Source organism: Canis lupus, chromosome 6 (genome assembly GCF_048164855.1).
Source record: "Canis lupus baileyi chromosome 6, mCanLup2.hap1, whole genome shotgun sequence".
Taxonomy (NCBI): Eukaryota; Metazoa; Chordata; class Mammalia; order Carnivora; family Canidae; genus Canis; species Canis lupus.
The window spans coordinates 73,144,126-73,159,279 of NC_132843.1; the positions used below are offsets into that span (position 1 = coordinate 73,144,126).

At 46.4% G+C, this 15,154-nt stretch overlaps 1 protein-coding gene across 1 annotated transcript in view; it reads left to right on the forward strand.

The window, feature by feature from the left end:
- The first annotated feature begins 6,360 nt into the window (after positions 1-6,360).
- The window catches only part of LAMB3 (laminin subunit beta 3), a 50,667-nt gene continuing 41,873 nt past the window's right edge, over positions 6,361-15,154 (forward strand). Inside the window, exons 1-4 of the mRNA XM_072831187.1 lie at positions 6,361-7,247; positions 10,952-11,053; positions 12,766-13,037; positions 13,929-14,361. The gene's annotated coding sequence lies outside the window, so the exon portion shown is untranslated. The remainder of the gene's footprint in view (positions 7,248-10,951; positions 11,054-12,765; positions 13,038-13,928; positions 14,362-15,154) is intronic.

Sequence of the window (15,154 nt, forward strand, 5' to 3'; positions counted from 1 at the left end):
GCTCTCTTTAGGTGATTTAGTTTACTTGCAAGGTTTCTGTTATGCCTCTGTGTAGATGACGTATACATCTGAGCCCTAGACTCTTGTACCTTCCTGCCCAAGCTACATCTTGACTTGGATATCTTGCAGCTATCAAACTTTCCATGTCTGAAGCCAAATTCAGTATTTCCACCCCCAAAACTTCTACCATCATCTTGCTTTGTCTAGATTTTACCACCTATCTGGTACCTCAGGTCCTAAGCCTGAGAGCCATCCCTTTCTCCTCTTTCTCTGTCACCTCTCATATATAATCACCAAGACTTGTCATTCTGCCTCTTAAATATATCTTGACTTTATTTGCTTTCTATCCCCCTTGCTATCTTCCAAGTCTAAGCCCTCATCATCTCACCTGGAGTATTTTTAAAAAATTTTTTATTTATTTATGATAGGCACACAGTGAGAGAGAGAGAGGCAGAGACACAGGCAGAGGGAGAAGCAGGCTCCATGCACCGGGAGCCTGACGTGGGATTCGACCCCGGATCTCCAGGATTGCACCCTGGGCCAAAGGCAGGCGCTAAACCACTGCGCCACCCAGGGATCCCTCACCTGGAGTATTTCTATGGTCTCACAACTGGTCTCTCTGCCTTGGGTCTTGACCTAGTCAATCCAATCAATCTAATCCAATCCAGTCTAATCCAGTCCAATCCAATCCAATCTAATGTAATCTTAAAAAAAAAAAAAAAAAAGAAAAGCAAACCTTATTATGTCATTCTTCTCTTTAAAGCCCTTCAATGGATCCCCATGTTTGTTGCCCTTTGGATAATGCCCTGGATTCTTAGCATGGCGTATTAGTTCACCCATGAGCTTGTCCTTGTCTGGTTTTGCAATTTCATTGTATATCCCTCAACCCTTGCTCTCTAGGTGCCAGCCATGCAGTTCTGTTCTTTCACAATTTTAGATCCTTTCCCATGTTCTTCTCTCCACCTGGAACAATTTCATCCTTTCCCTTGATCTTATGAACTCATACTCATCCTTTAAGTGTCACTGTCCTCTCGCTGCCCCAGGGAGGCCTTGCTTGATGCTTAGGTGAGGGGAGCTCTCTGTGCTGCACGTTCCCATAGCCATCTTTCCCTTTCACAACTAAATTGTGTGTCTCTATTTACAGACTCTAAGCTCTGTGAGGACAGGGACTATCTCTGTCTTGGTCAGTGTTCTCAGAGCTAGCACAATGTGTAGTCTATGGAGTTATTGAATCATAGCTATCAATTTGCCTTATATTGAATTGGTTATCCTCTTGGTGGTGGGACAAACTGATGAATTTCAGGCAGCGGAACAGTTCGATAATGTTGGCCTTTTAAGTGGATTGCTATTGGCAGAGTGAAGAATGCATGAGTGGAGCAGGACTAGAGGTAGTTGAGTAGGATGTAGTTAGAATAATTCAGGTAGTGAGGGACTGGGCTAAGAGAAGCAATGCGGGTAGAGGTAGACAGATTTGAATGGTGCACCATAGGTAAAGCTGAAAGGCTTAATGGTACAGAAGAGAAAAGGAGTCAGAGATGACCCCAGGTTTGGAGAGGAAAGAGGGAACACATTTGGGGAGGAAGAGAATGAGTTCCATTTTGGATATTTTGAGTGCGGGCTATTTATGAGACATGTAGGCAAAGGTGGTCAAAGGTGGTCATTAAGCAGTTGTATATGAATCATGACTCTGGAGCTCTGGAGAGAGATTGAGTTGTGAGTTGAGGATTTGAGAGGTTTCAGTGAGTTGGAGGTGGCTGAGATCTTGGGAATGGGGGTGATAACCCATGAAGAAATAGAGAGAAGAGAGAAAGGATGGATATATGGGGGCTGAGGAAACACTGATGCTTGCCTGAGGCTGGTGGTAAGGCAGAGCAATAGGTCTTATTTCCTAAATCATCTTGCAGAGTAGTTCACTTCTCAGAATATTAATCATAAAATCTGATTTTCTTCCTTCACATCCAGAATCTAGGCCAGGAGCCCTCTTGGAATAAAGGACTCTTTTCTAATGTACTACGTAGAATTTTAAGAGGGCTTCTGATGTACAAGCCCTACAAAACCCCCAGGATTAGTGAATATGATGGGATAGTCACTCCCATGATTAGGTTATATTATATGGACAGCTGATTTAAAATAAAATTAAAAATTCAGTTCAACAGTCACTTGAGCCACATTTCAAGCAGTCAATAGCCACAAGTGGCTAGTGGCTTCCATATTGGACAGTGCATATATAGAACATTGCCATTGTTGCAGAAAGTTCTATAGGAGAACACTGGGTCTCAGTCCATGGAACTGTAGGAAATCATCTGGGAAATGGTTCTCAGTTCTGGCTATAGATACTGCCTGAATTCTTTGTTCTCCCTCATTACTAAAACTGTTTATTAACAGTTGTCTACAATCACTGTATCCATTTCTTCATCAACCATTCACTCTTTTGACCCATGTGCATCTGGCTTGCATTACCACTACCCCACCAAAATCTAACAGGATGTTTATTGAATGAACCAGATTTTTATCATTCAAAAGATAAAAACTATTTCTTCCTTCTAGAAACTCCTCTTTGCATCAGGGACACTGCACTCTCCTGTTCTTTAATGTACTCCTTAGTTTCTTCTTTCCAGATTTCCTTCATTACATCTTTCTCTTCTGTTGGTCAGTGATCCTCAACCTTGAACACACATTAGAATCACTGGGGTGCTTTTAAAGTTTCTGAAGACCAGGTTAGATCAATTAAATCAGAAATCTCTCCAAGTAGGACTCAAAGACCAGTAAGGTTTTAAACTCTAAAGGTGATTCTATGGTGCAGCCACAGTTTGAATTACTGCTCTTAATGTTGGGAGTATTCTAGGATCCTACTCTGACCCATCTTCTCCAGCTAACATTATTTCCCTAGGTCAGTGGTTCTTAGCTCTGGATCCACTTTATTTTTATTTTTATTTTTTTTTTAAGATTTTATTTATTTACTCATGAGACACACACACACACACACAGAGAGAGAGAGAGAGAGAGAGGCAGGCAGGCAGAGAGGCAGAGACACAGGCAGAGGGAGAAGCAGGCTCCATGCAGGGAGCCCGATGTGGGACTCGATCCCGGGTCTCCAGGATCAGGCCCTGGGGTGAAGGCAGTGCTAAACCGCTGAGCCACCCGGGCTGCCCTGGATACACTTTAAAATCATCCTGAGATCTTTTAAAAGCTCTCATTTGCCTGGGAGTTGCCCAAGATGGATGGACTCTAATTCCTGGGAGTGATTCTAGTATCTCGTGTGGGGCTGGAGTAAGACTTTAGAGGTCCAAAGCCGTGAAAAGATTGAGTTTTCTACTCTGCACATATAAATAAAAGTAACAACAATGTTAAATCTTAAAATATCTATAGGAAGATGTCTGGTCTTCTAATTTTGCCTAAGGTGTTTATTTCCATATCTTAAAAGAATTAGATATAAAAATTTTCCAAAAAAAATTTGGTACCTCTACTTTGCTGGTACCTTAAATACACGTTTAGCTGGCTTAGGAAGTCTAGCCCTAAATCTCATGCTATAGTCACCTCCTTAAAGAGACTTCTCTTGTCCATTCTTTTTTTTCTTCCCTCTTTGAAGATTTTATTTATTTATTTGATAGGGAGAGAAAGAGAGAGAGAGAGAGAGAGCACAAGCAGGGAGAAGGGCAGAGGGAGAGGGAGAAACTCAGTTACTCAGTTCCAGGACCCTGGGATCGTGACTTGAGCTAAAAGCAGATGTTTAACTGAGTGAGCCACCCAGGCACCCCTTATCCATCCTTTCTATTTTTTAAAGAATTTATTATTATTATTTATTTGTTCATGAGAGACATGGAGAGAGAGGCAGAGACATAGGCAGAGGGAGAAGCAGGCTCACTGCGAGGAGCCCACTGCGGAATTTGATTCCAGGACCCTGGGATCATAACCCAAGCCGAAGGCAGACGCTCAACCACTGAGCCACCCAGGTGCCCCCCATCCAAACTTTCGCATCTATAATATCATCCCATTAAAAATATTTCATAAAAAGTGTTGAAATTTGTAATTGTCAGATTTAGCTTTGGATTTACCTGTTTATTGTTTACCTCATCCATGAAGGCAAGGTCCCATCTGTGTTTTTTGCTGCTGTCTTCTATGATCTCATCTAGCACAATGTCTGGTACAAAAGAAGTGTTCAATAAACATTTCCAGAATGAATGAATGAGTGCAGGTTGATGTATGGCAAGTAGCAGTGAGAGGATGAATCCCAAGGCAGATAGGCCCCCTTGGGTTGTTACCCTATAGAAGGCTGTCTTCATGGGGTAGGATGGGAGAAGTGAGTTCATGGAGGAAGTGAGTTCATGGTTACAAGGAGGAAGGCTCTTGGCTCCAGCAACCTGGTCAAGGCTTAGAACAGCAGGTATGTGCCATGATGTTGGATGGATGCCAGCTAGTAAATAATTTTAAGTTGTAATTTCTCAGTGTCATCTCCAAATTTTCAGTAAAATGTCTTAAACTCAACAGCTGTGTGTTTTGTTCTTTGGGAAATGGAGAAAGGATTGTGTGTTTCTATTTGGAGCATGGTGCTCGAAAGAAAGCTAAGAGTGTCTGAGGACAAACAGCAACTACAATGAAATTAGTATCATCTGCTAGCATCTCCTTTGAGTTGTCAGCATCATGGTTATTTGGATAGTAGAGGAAAGGGTGGTTTGGATAGCTAAAAAGTTGAGGTCACTTTGGTTACATAATTAATAAGTTATTTGGTAATTATGTATTCAGTGTCTGTGTCCCATGAGACAATGGTCTCCCTCTGGACAGTGATGCCGTCTGACTTGTTTACTACTGGTCACTGGATGCCTGGCTCCGTGGGTGCTCAGTAAATTCTTGTTTGTGAATGAATAGTTCTGGGTGTTTATGTTTCTGGGTCAAAAGTCAGAAGGGTCTGCTGACACGTGAAGAAAAGGCCAGGCTCTGAGGACCAGGACCAGTAGAAGCTGGGGGTGGCGGGGGCTTCTGTACAGCCCGATTTGTTGGGAGGATTCAGATCCAAGCTCAGGCCCCCAGGACAGCTGGAGGGATAACAGGACAGTCTTGATCCCTCGGCAGTGGACTTAGAGAAACAACTATTCTGAGATCCTGTTAGGTTGTGGAGAGGGGTTTCTTCATGTCTTAGGCTTGGTGCTTGTTGGCCCAGGGCTGGAATGGGCCTAAAGTGACCGGCGGGACACGTTATCTTAGGCAGCACAAGGATAGGCAGGAACTCAGGCACTGACAGACCTTTGGCTGCATGTGTTCCCTGATTCTCTGTGAGTGACCAAGAACCCTTAGAAATGCTTAGGAAGGGGCAGCTGGGTGGCTCAGCGGTTTAGTGCTTCAGCCTAGGGTGTGATCCTGGAGACCCGGGATCGAGTCCTGCCTCGGCCTCCCTGCATGAAGCCTGCTTCTCCCTCTGCCTGTGTCTCTGCCTCTCTCTCTCTCTCTCTCTCTCTGTGTGTGTCTCTCATGAATAAATAAATAAAATCCTTTAAAAAAATGTTTAGGAGGGGTTGCCTGGGTGGCTCAGTGGTTGAGCATCTGCCTTTGGTGCAAGGCGTGATCCCGGGGTCCTGGGATTGAGTCCCGCATCAGGCTCCTTACAGCGAGCCTGCTTCTCCCTCTGCCTGTGTCTCTGCCTCTCTCTGTGTGTCTCAAGAATAAATTAATTAATTAAAAAAATGTTTAGGAGGCCTTGTGAACTAAGACCCTCTTTCCATTTGTGCCCTCCTTTCCCCTGGAGCCACTTTATTCCTTTCATCACTCTGCAAGTTCTAAAAGCTGGGCCTTGTACACCTTGAGTGCCTAGGTCCATGGCCTGACCACAGAAGTATTTCAGTGCCCCAAAACAAAAATACTGACATTTTAATCCCTGGCCTCTCTGTCCCTATGTACCAGCCACGGTGGATGGAAAAGGAAGCCTAACCTTGAGAGTCTGTTGATCAGTGGATCAACTCACCATGAATTTTCCCAGGTTCCAGTTCTCAGGAGAAAAAAAAAATATTGATTTTTCTGGGTGATTTTCTCTTTCTGTTGTCTTGAAAGGGAGTTATGCAGTCATATTCATGGCATATTTTTCAACCCTTTTTGATAGGGTTTTCCCTTGCCCCATGGATCCGTACTAATAAGCCAATATTTATTTATTGAGCACCTGCTATGTGCAAACAGAGGGCTATGTATTCATTAGGGGATAAAAAGAGTGACCAAGGGTGGTTTCTGCTCTCAAGGAGTTTACAATCCAAGCCTGGGGACAAATCACAAAATAACTAAAAGTTGAATAGCCATAAATATGTAAATATGACATAGAAGCGATTTGCAAACAGAACAGAACTCATTGTTTCTTGAATTGTCTCAGGTCTGCTGCTGCAATTTGGGTGAACTGCAATTTCAGTGAATAGCAGAGAAGTCACCGATCCAGGAACCTGATCTGAGTCTTGGATTTAGAATTCATCTAAGTACACAAGAGGTGTAGACAGCAGTGTAGACAGGCAGAGCTGGATGAATTGAGCCTAAGTGTGGTCAAGGGAATGGAATGGCTGGATCGGAGCACTGTATGAAGGGGGGCTGTGTGAGATAGGGTCAGATGTGCAGCTTTTTCAACAGGACCCTGAGAGCCTAGCCTGGCTGTGGATTTAGGGTTTTAATCTGGAGATGATGGAAAGCATACAGGTCAAAGTGCATGCCAAATCCAACTCAGCAAATGAAGCACGAGGCCAATGCTAACAGGATGAAATGTACCTTGGGAAAAAGTGCAATGGCATGTGTGTGCATCTGTGTGTGTATGTGTGTGTGTGAACACGCACCTCTTAAGACGAGCATGAATTCAAGATGGGGACAGCCTGTTTTAACAGTATTTGACTTGAAACAGATAGAGGTGTTAATATATCTATAAGCTCAGTATGGGTCGTTGGTGTGATTTGGCTGGGAAAGCCTCCTGCACTTCAGGCTTCAGCAGCAGGAGGGGAGTCTCCAGAACAGAAGTTGTCCTGGCATCCTACTTGCTTTCCCCAAATCCTCGAAGAGGACTACTTTGATAAGATGGCCAATATTCATATAGGGGCTTCCTGAGTTCTTTCCTGTGGGAGGGTCCTTTCCTCATGTGCAATTTCCATTCAGGTTTTTCTAGGACCCAGAGCCAACTTCACTCCCGCAGAGCACTGCACAGAGTTTATTCATGCAGAGTTTACTGAGCCGCCTGAGGGGACACGGTCAAACCTCATCTGCGAGAAGTAGTATTGATGCACCACCAGGTGAGCAAGCGTTTGTCTGGGATGAAACGGTGTTCTGAGACGTGGAACTTTCAAAGCTAAAACAAGGAGAATCCTGGAAATCTACAGTGGTTGGTCACCCTACAATATACCAGAACCTTCTCTGTGAAGATTCATCCCCACACCCAATTGGTTTTTGTCTTAGAAACTGGAGCAACCTGCCTGTCTCATAGATATTTACCCGCTAGGTACAACTTGCAGAGATCTCATGGTCTGTGTTCCTAAGGTTTTCCAAGGGGGCAAGCTTGTGATGCTTCAGGTTTTGCAAATGTAAAATATTCACAAGGCCCTTTTTTCTATTACTTTCCTTGTCATCGTCTACAAACTGTCCCATGTGACTTTCCCTTTTCATGAGAAACAGATTCCCTTAATCTTGGGAGGACCAGATATTATAATGGAAAGAGAATGGATTTTTGGAAGCTTAAAGATCTGCTGGTGGATTCTGGTTTCACCATCTACCAGTTGTAGTAGATGCTGTGTATTCACCAAGTTCTACTGCCTTTTCCTCTTCTGGGCACTTTGGGAGATCAGTTAGGCCCCCTCTGAAGAGCTCTGGCCAATAGGGGGTAAGCCGAATGACTTGTCACTTTAGAGCTGAAGCATGGAACATGACAGGGTGTCTCCGTGCTCCTCTATCCTTGCCCTCATGACCATTAAGGCCACGTGTCCTTGTTGGTGTGACTACAGGATGGCAGAAATCACCTCTCCCCTCACCCTTGTCTCTCATCTTAGTTTGCAAGAGCGACAAATGAATGTTTGTTTGTTTAGCTGCTGAGATTTTGCGGTTAGTTAATGACTGCAGCATAACCTGACTCAAACACTAGTTCTGTGTCTTCCTCACCTTGGGGTACCCTAATAAAATACCATGGATTGGGTGGCTTAAGCAATAGGCACTTATTTCTCGTGGTTCTAGGAGGCTCGGAGGCCAAGTTCAAGGTGCTGGTGAGAGCTGGCTTCCTGGCTTCAGACAGGTGGCTCCTTGTTCTCTGTGGAGGCAGAGCCCTGGTGTCTCTTCCTCTTCTTCTTCTTCTTCTTCTTTTTTTTTTTTTTAAGATTTTATTTATTTATTCATGAGATACAGAGAGAGAGAGAGAGAGAGAGAGAGGCAGAGACACAGGCAGAGGGAGAAGCAGGCTCCATGCAGGGAGCCCGACACAGGACTCGATCCCAGGTCTCCAGAATCATGCCCTGGGCCGAAGGCGGCTCTGAACGGCTGAGCCACCTGGGCGGCCCTCTTCCTCTTCTTATAAAGGCGCTAATCCCGTTATGGTGACTCTACCCACATGAGCTCATCTAAACCTAATAACTTCTCAAAGGCCCTCCATCTCCTCATACCATCACACTGGGGTTAGGGTTTCAGCCTATGAGTCTGGGGGGCACATATTCAGTCCGTAACACCTTGTAAGCTTGTCTAGCTAGCTAATAATGCTGAGGCTATAAAAAAGGGATATAATATCTCTTTCAAAGGACTATCTTATAGGGCTGCATAATGAGATACTGTAGATGTGGTGTTTAGAATGGTTCGTCATACTTAGCAAGAGCAGAACAATATTTTGTTCCCTTCTGTTCTATCAGGGAAATAGATGTTTCTTTCTGGAGTAATACTTAACCAAGGGAGTAAGTACAACCTCTCATGTCCAGGGAAACATGCACAGAGTCTCCAGATGATGCAGGTCGGCCCGTCTCTGTACTGTTGTTTGGCTCTTGGTCTTTCACCTGGAGTGGTCTTTGATCAAGGGACCCTGCCCAGAAAATGCCACCGTGATGTAAGACATTGGACACCAGGACTCCACCTCCCCCCACCATGTTCACCTCTAAGCATCATATTTTAGGAGAATTGTTGACAGGTGTGGGTACTTCTAGAGGAAGGTGAGCAGGTTAAGAAAAGCCTGGAAGTCATGGGGATGGATGAACAACCTACTACAAGTAAGGTTAACAGATTTAGCAAATAAAAATAGGAGAAGCCCAGTAACATTGGAATTTCAGATAAACAAGGGATCCTATTTTAGTATAAGTTGCCTCACGTGATCTTTGGGGTCTCCTTATACTAACAAGGTATCTCTTGTTTATCTGAGATTCAAATTTAACTGGGTCCTCTGTATTTTATCTGACAGTGCTAGCTACTGCCAGACAGGGCTTTACCATTCTAAATAAGATCCCTGAAAGGGCCAGGAGAACTATGAACTAAATATTCAAATGTTCCAGTTGGCTTTTGTTGACTAATATGGGGAAGTGAGCACCTTGTGGTTTGAGAGGGAAGGGGATAGGGATATGGATGTAGCTGGCTTCATGCCTGGAATCAACCCCAGGCTACCAGGATTACTGAGGACAGTGCACACATATCAGATAGAGATGCAACATCACAGTTAGGAACACAAATGTATGTTTATACTTGGATACCCGGAGCTGCTGGGTATGCAGATTTCTGAGTGAGCAAGGGGGAAGTTTAGAATTAGGTGTGTTATTCTGGGAGAACTGCACGGGAGAGGCAAATTTGGGTGAGGGTGGGAATTTTGGTTATCCTCCCTTCCTCCTTCCCCTCAAAATATAGATAAATGAGAACTGATTTGCCCTAACTGATCTTTCTTTTGATTTGCCCTAAGACATACGAGCAGGAGGATAAGGTGCTGTTGGTTACTTAGTGCTTTCTCTGCCCTCCCTCTCTGTTAGTCTGTCCTTCCTTACACATTTATTAGTAAACACATTCATTGAGGAACTATGCAAAGGGATTTCTTGACATAAGACATCTAATAGCTCCAAAGAGCAGTATTTCTTAAGAAGGGGAAACCGCATCTTACAAAATCGATGATGATCTAGATAACTTTTAGTGAACTCCCTGGCAGTCTGTGGGTATAGTGGAAGGGGTTCAGGGCACAGAAGGGAGCAGAGAGAGGATGGATTAATAACTTGTAGAGGAACAAAAATTACCATCCTTCCCCTGACACTTTTAGCTTTAGGTTTACTGATTATCTAGCAAAATATGCTCGTTATGGAAGACAAGGGCACGCAGAGAAATAGAGACAGGAAATGTTCGTGTGGTGGGTATTTTCTCCCTGTCTTCTCTCTGAGTATTAGTTTTCTCTACAGTTAAGTGGCTTTTATGCACATTTTTTTCCTAATCCCCCCCCCAATTTAACAGTATCCCATAAACACCTCCCTCTTCATCAGTATTAAATGTCTTATCAATATTTCAGATCAGAAGAGGGTCAGTTTTGACTCATGTTTTCAGGGGGAAGGAATGAGATTGGGTAAAGACTCATCACCTTGTCTGCTAAGATATTGACTGGATGTTAATCTGTGTTAGCCAAGGCCCCAGGAAAAGAAGGTGCCTTTTATCTAGAGCCCTCAGACTTGCTGGACAGACTTGCTGGACAAGTCGCTCTGAGTTAAGAACAAAACTTCTGTCCAGATTTACTTAGACTCCTATTTATTTTTTATTTATTTATTTTTTTTAGACTCCTATTTTTATCAGGTGTTGGACTCTGGTTTTACTAGATCTTGATGGCCATAAAACAATAGGTTTATTTTGCTTACACCTGTTCCTCTGCCCTCTGTCCTCTATTTTAAACACTCCCCACACTCTATCCCGTGTCCTTCCCTGTCCAGGAATGCTGGAAGCATTGCCCTGCTCTTGGGAACTTAGCTTTGTTGGCCTCCAGAGTGTCCCCTCACCCCTTCTCTTCCAGGTCATGGCTTCTGAGGAGTTTGCAGCCCCTAAGGAATAGAGTGGATTGCACAAAGTCTTCTCAGGTTGGGACCTGGGGCCTCCATGGATGGCTCACTACCTGGTAAGTGAGCTATGAAATATCTGGATGGGAGTGATATTTGTGTTTTGATAAGAACAACTGCAGATTTTGCTGATCAGAGGCCTTGACACTTGCATGTGATGCATACGTGAGTATAGATACACTTTACAGAGGACACAACTAGCCAGGCCAGACGTTTGCATTGTTTCTTGGAATCTTTACAAGGATCCGTGAATTAGACGGCTAATATTCCCACTGGAGGCAAGTAGCTGTGGTTGTCCAAAGGCATGCATCTGGTGGGTGCAGGACCAAGACTTTTGCCGTTACCTCTCGCTCGGAGGTCCGAACGAGATGTCTGTCCGAGATGGACAGCAGAGCATTCTGGAGGGGACTTCGGAGGAGATTTAAAAACATTGGATGTCCCAGCCGCTCTGTAAGCCAATTAAATCTTTGAGTGGGGCCTGGCTTAAGTATATGATTTTGTAAGTTCTGCAAGTTATTCTAAGGGACAGCCGTGGTTAAGAACCAATAAAATCCAACACCTTTATTTATAAATGATGAAAATGAGACTCATCGAGGGGCTTGCCCTAGTTTCCACTTTTATTGAGTAGCAGAGCTGGAGCTGGGTCTAGGATTTCCTAGATATTCATGTCCATACGTGGACCCGAAGTGACCACAAGTACTGCAGGGAGATGCTGATTAAAAACCCTTAGGTGAGGTTGATTCCAGGCATGCAGCCAGAAACATCTGTATTCCCTTCCCCCTCAAACCACAAGGTGCTCACTTCCCCATACTCAGTCAACAAATGTGAATTTGAACATTTGGATATTTAGTTTGTTGTTCTACTGGCCCTTTCAGGGATCTTTTTTTTTCTTAATATTTTATGTATTTATTCATGAGAGACACACAGAGAGAGATTGAGGCAGAGACACAGGCAGAGGGAGAAGCAGGCTCCATGCAGGGAGCCCAATGTGGGACTTGATCCCGGGACCCCGGGATCACGACCTGAGCCAAAGGCAGATGCTTAACCTCTGAGCCTCCCAGGCGTCCCAAGGATCTTATTTAGAATGGTAAAGTCCTGTTTGGCAGCCCTCTGCTAGCTCGGGGGGCAGATCTGATGCAAATACCCATGTCCCTCCCAGCCATTCCTCAGTGTCTCCCCAGATGCTTCTGACCTGCCATGTGGCTGCATGTTGCCCCCTTCAGGCATACATCCCTCCTCCTCTCAGGCTGTGCCATGGCCGCATGGCCAGCTTGACATGGTGTCTCTGTGGCCAAAGGTCACAGAGGTTGGACTTAGGTCTTGAGACTCTAATGCCCCGAGGGCAGAGGTAGAGGTGGTTGGGGTGGAGGAGGGTGCATGATCCTGAGCTGGCTTGTCTGCTGGAGGAAGGTCAGGAATCTGGGGGGGACAGTAAAGGTGGTAAAAATGTCCACACATTCTTCCCTCTTCTCTGGGAAGCCAGCCTACAAGGGACCAGCCATGGGCCAGTGTCCTGCTCCAGCAAGCTGCCGGCTACACTGGGCTGCACCCCTCAGGAGGGCAGGGGTGGGGCATTTGGGGGTGTGCCCTGGGAGGTAGAACAGAAGGAGCTGAGGCTTCGGAGGTGACCCGGGAGCCTGACCCCAGGGTAGGAGACTCCCCCTTCCCGTGGTAAGGCGGAAGTTGTGTCATCCTGTTGGAGACACTTTGTTTAATCTTGTTAGGTCACCGTGATGTTTGTCCGGCTACCTTCTGTTTCCATTCCTTATAGGGTGCTTCCGTCCTGAGAGCCACATCCTGTCAGATGCCAAGGAAACCCTGCCTGCATGTACCTGAGGCTCTGAGGTGGGGCCTTTGGAGGCCACCCCCCCCCCATGTCTGCCCACACAACAGAGGCTGTCCATCTGAAAAACAAACAAGAAGGCACCCAGTGGTGCCTCTTCTGGATGTTCCTACAGAATCAATGTCTTCCCAGGAGTCCTCAGCTAACACCAGTCAGTCCTCCAAGAGCTGGAGCAAGAGAGCTCCAAGAGGCATTTTCAGGTATCGGGCCTTGATTAGGTTTGGGAGGCATGGAGTTAGTTCACCGTCTGGTGGATTCTAGTCAAAGATGATCCAAGGGAAAGAAAGGGACTTGAGGCAATGTTAGAATCTAAGTGAAGTGAGGAGTCCTGGAGCAAACTGGTCTGGGCTCAACCAACCACTTCCTAGTTGGAAGCAAGTCATATATTTATATGCCTCCTGTTCTTCATCTGCAAAGTGAGGATAACTGTCTGCCCCCCACAGAGAGGCAGTGAGTGTTAAGTGAGTTAGTACATATAAAGGGTTTAGGACGGGGCCTGGCACTCCCTGAGCACTTGGTAAAATGGTAGCTGTAGTTCAGTTAGGCTGACTGCCTGATTTCTCCCAGACCCCAGGCCCACGCTACCGGGTACCATGGTCTAGTGGGCAGACATTCAGGTTGAGGAGGGGAGGGTGCGGGGAGGAGAGGGACATGGAATGCAGTCACCCCGTGCACACAGTCCAGCCTCCTGTCCTGCTGGCCTCTGCCTGAGGCTGGGCTCCTGTCTGTGCCCAGGGTCAGAGCAGATTCCCTCTCTCTGGTTTTGGGAGAGGAGCATGGAAGAGTGACCGACGTCTGGGCGGCTGAGCTGTTGTGCAGGTGTGGAGGGCCACGCCAGCTTGAGTCAGGTGGCGGCAAAGCCGCAGGGACGTTCCTGGAGCCTAGCTCGTCCCACAGACGAGGACTCAGACGTGACTCACCATGTTCAGGTGGTGCCTGGGCCTTAGTCACCTGGTGCCCCTTCCTCCGACCCCTGCGATTCAGCACAGCCTGGGCCAGGCTCTCTTATCCTCCGGAAACGTTTCTCCCCTTTCCTTGTTCTCTGTCCCTTGGTCTCTCATTGATCAGATCTTGGCTGGTCTCCCCGACAGATGGATAAGGAGCCTGGAGCTGCTGAGGCCACCCCCGCACCCTGTCAGGCATTGCCAGGGATGACTGCGGAGGGCCCGGGATACTGCCTACATCAACACGGTGACATTTCTGTAATCTGAGGCCGGGTGGCCCCCTCTCTGCGGCTGACTGCAGCAGGAATCTCCACTCTCAGCCATCCGTTCTGGTGACCAGAAGCCCAGGCCGTCCCCTTTGAGAATAGAGATATACCCACAGTGCGTGGGGGCTCCTTAAATCAGTCGTTGACACCTCAGTGTGAACCTGCTCATTATACCAAGAGTGAGCACCTGCTGTGTGCCAAGCACTATTTCCAGGCACTCGGAAAATAGTAGTGAACGAAATGGGCAGAAATCTCCTCTTTCTTTTACATTACATTCCGCTGCGAGGAGTCAGAACAATAAACATGATAAATAGGTAAGTTCTGTAGTTGATTTAAAGGCGGTAAGTGTTGCAAACAATAACAACGACAATAAAATGACCCAGCCTACCATAAGGTAGGGTAAGTGGAATTGGGAGTGGCATTGGGCAGGGAAGTTTTTTTTTTTTTTTAAGATTTTATTTATTTATTCATGAGAGACACACGCAGAGAGAGAGAGAGAGAGAGAAGGAGGGAGAAGCAGGCTCCATGCAGGGAGCCTGATCCCGGGACTGTGGGATCACCCCCTGGGCCAAAGGCAGATCCAACCGCTGAGCCACCCAGGCATCCCGGTTGTCATTTTAAACAGGGTGGTTGGAATGATTGAGAAAGCGTTTGAATGAAGCCTGGAAAGAGGTCACCCAGATGCCCAGGGGACCGAGAGAGCCCCTGGGGCCAGAGGCCCAGGCCAGCAGCAGCCTGGAGATTTGGAGGCAGGGCGGCAAGGAGGCCCTGCACCTGCAGTGGAAGGAGTGAGGGGCAGAGACAGAGAAGTAATGGGGGTGTTGGGATCATGCAGGGCCTCACAGACTTTAGGGGTTTGGCTTTGGCCCTGACCCTAACGGGGAGCTAGCGCAGGCTTCTGCTGGGGGAGTGACACGGCCTGGGGCGTGGGGCGTGCTGCAGAAGGCTGGAGGCTATTGCAGAAGTTTGGGGAGAGAGGCTCAGGCCCAGAGGGTGGGAGCTGCCTTTGGAAGGGGAACTAGAGCATTTCCTGGTAGCGTGATGTGGGTGCAAGAGAAGCAGGAGTCAAGGATCCGGCGCCTAGCCGCTTCCCTGAGCGTGGGTCCT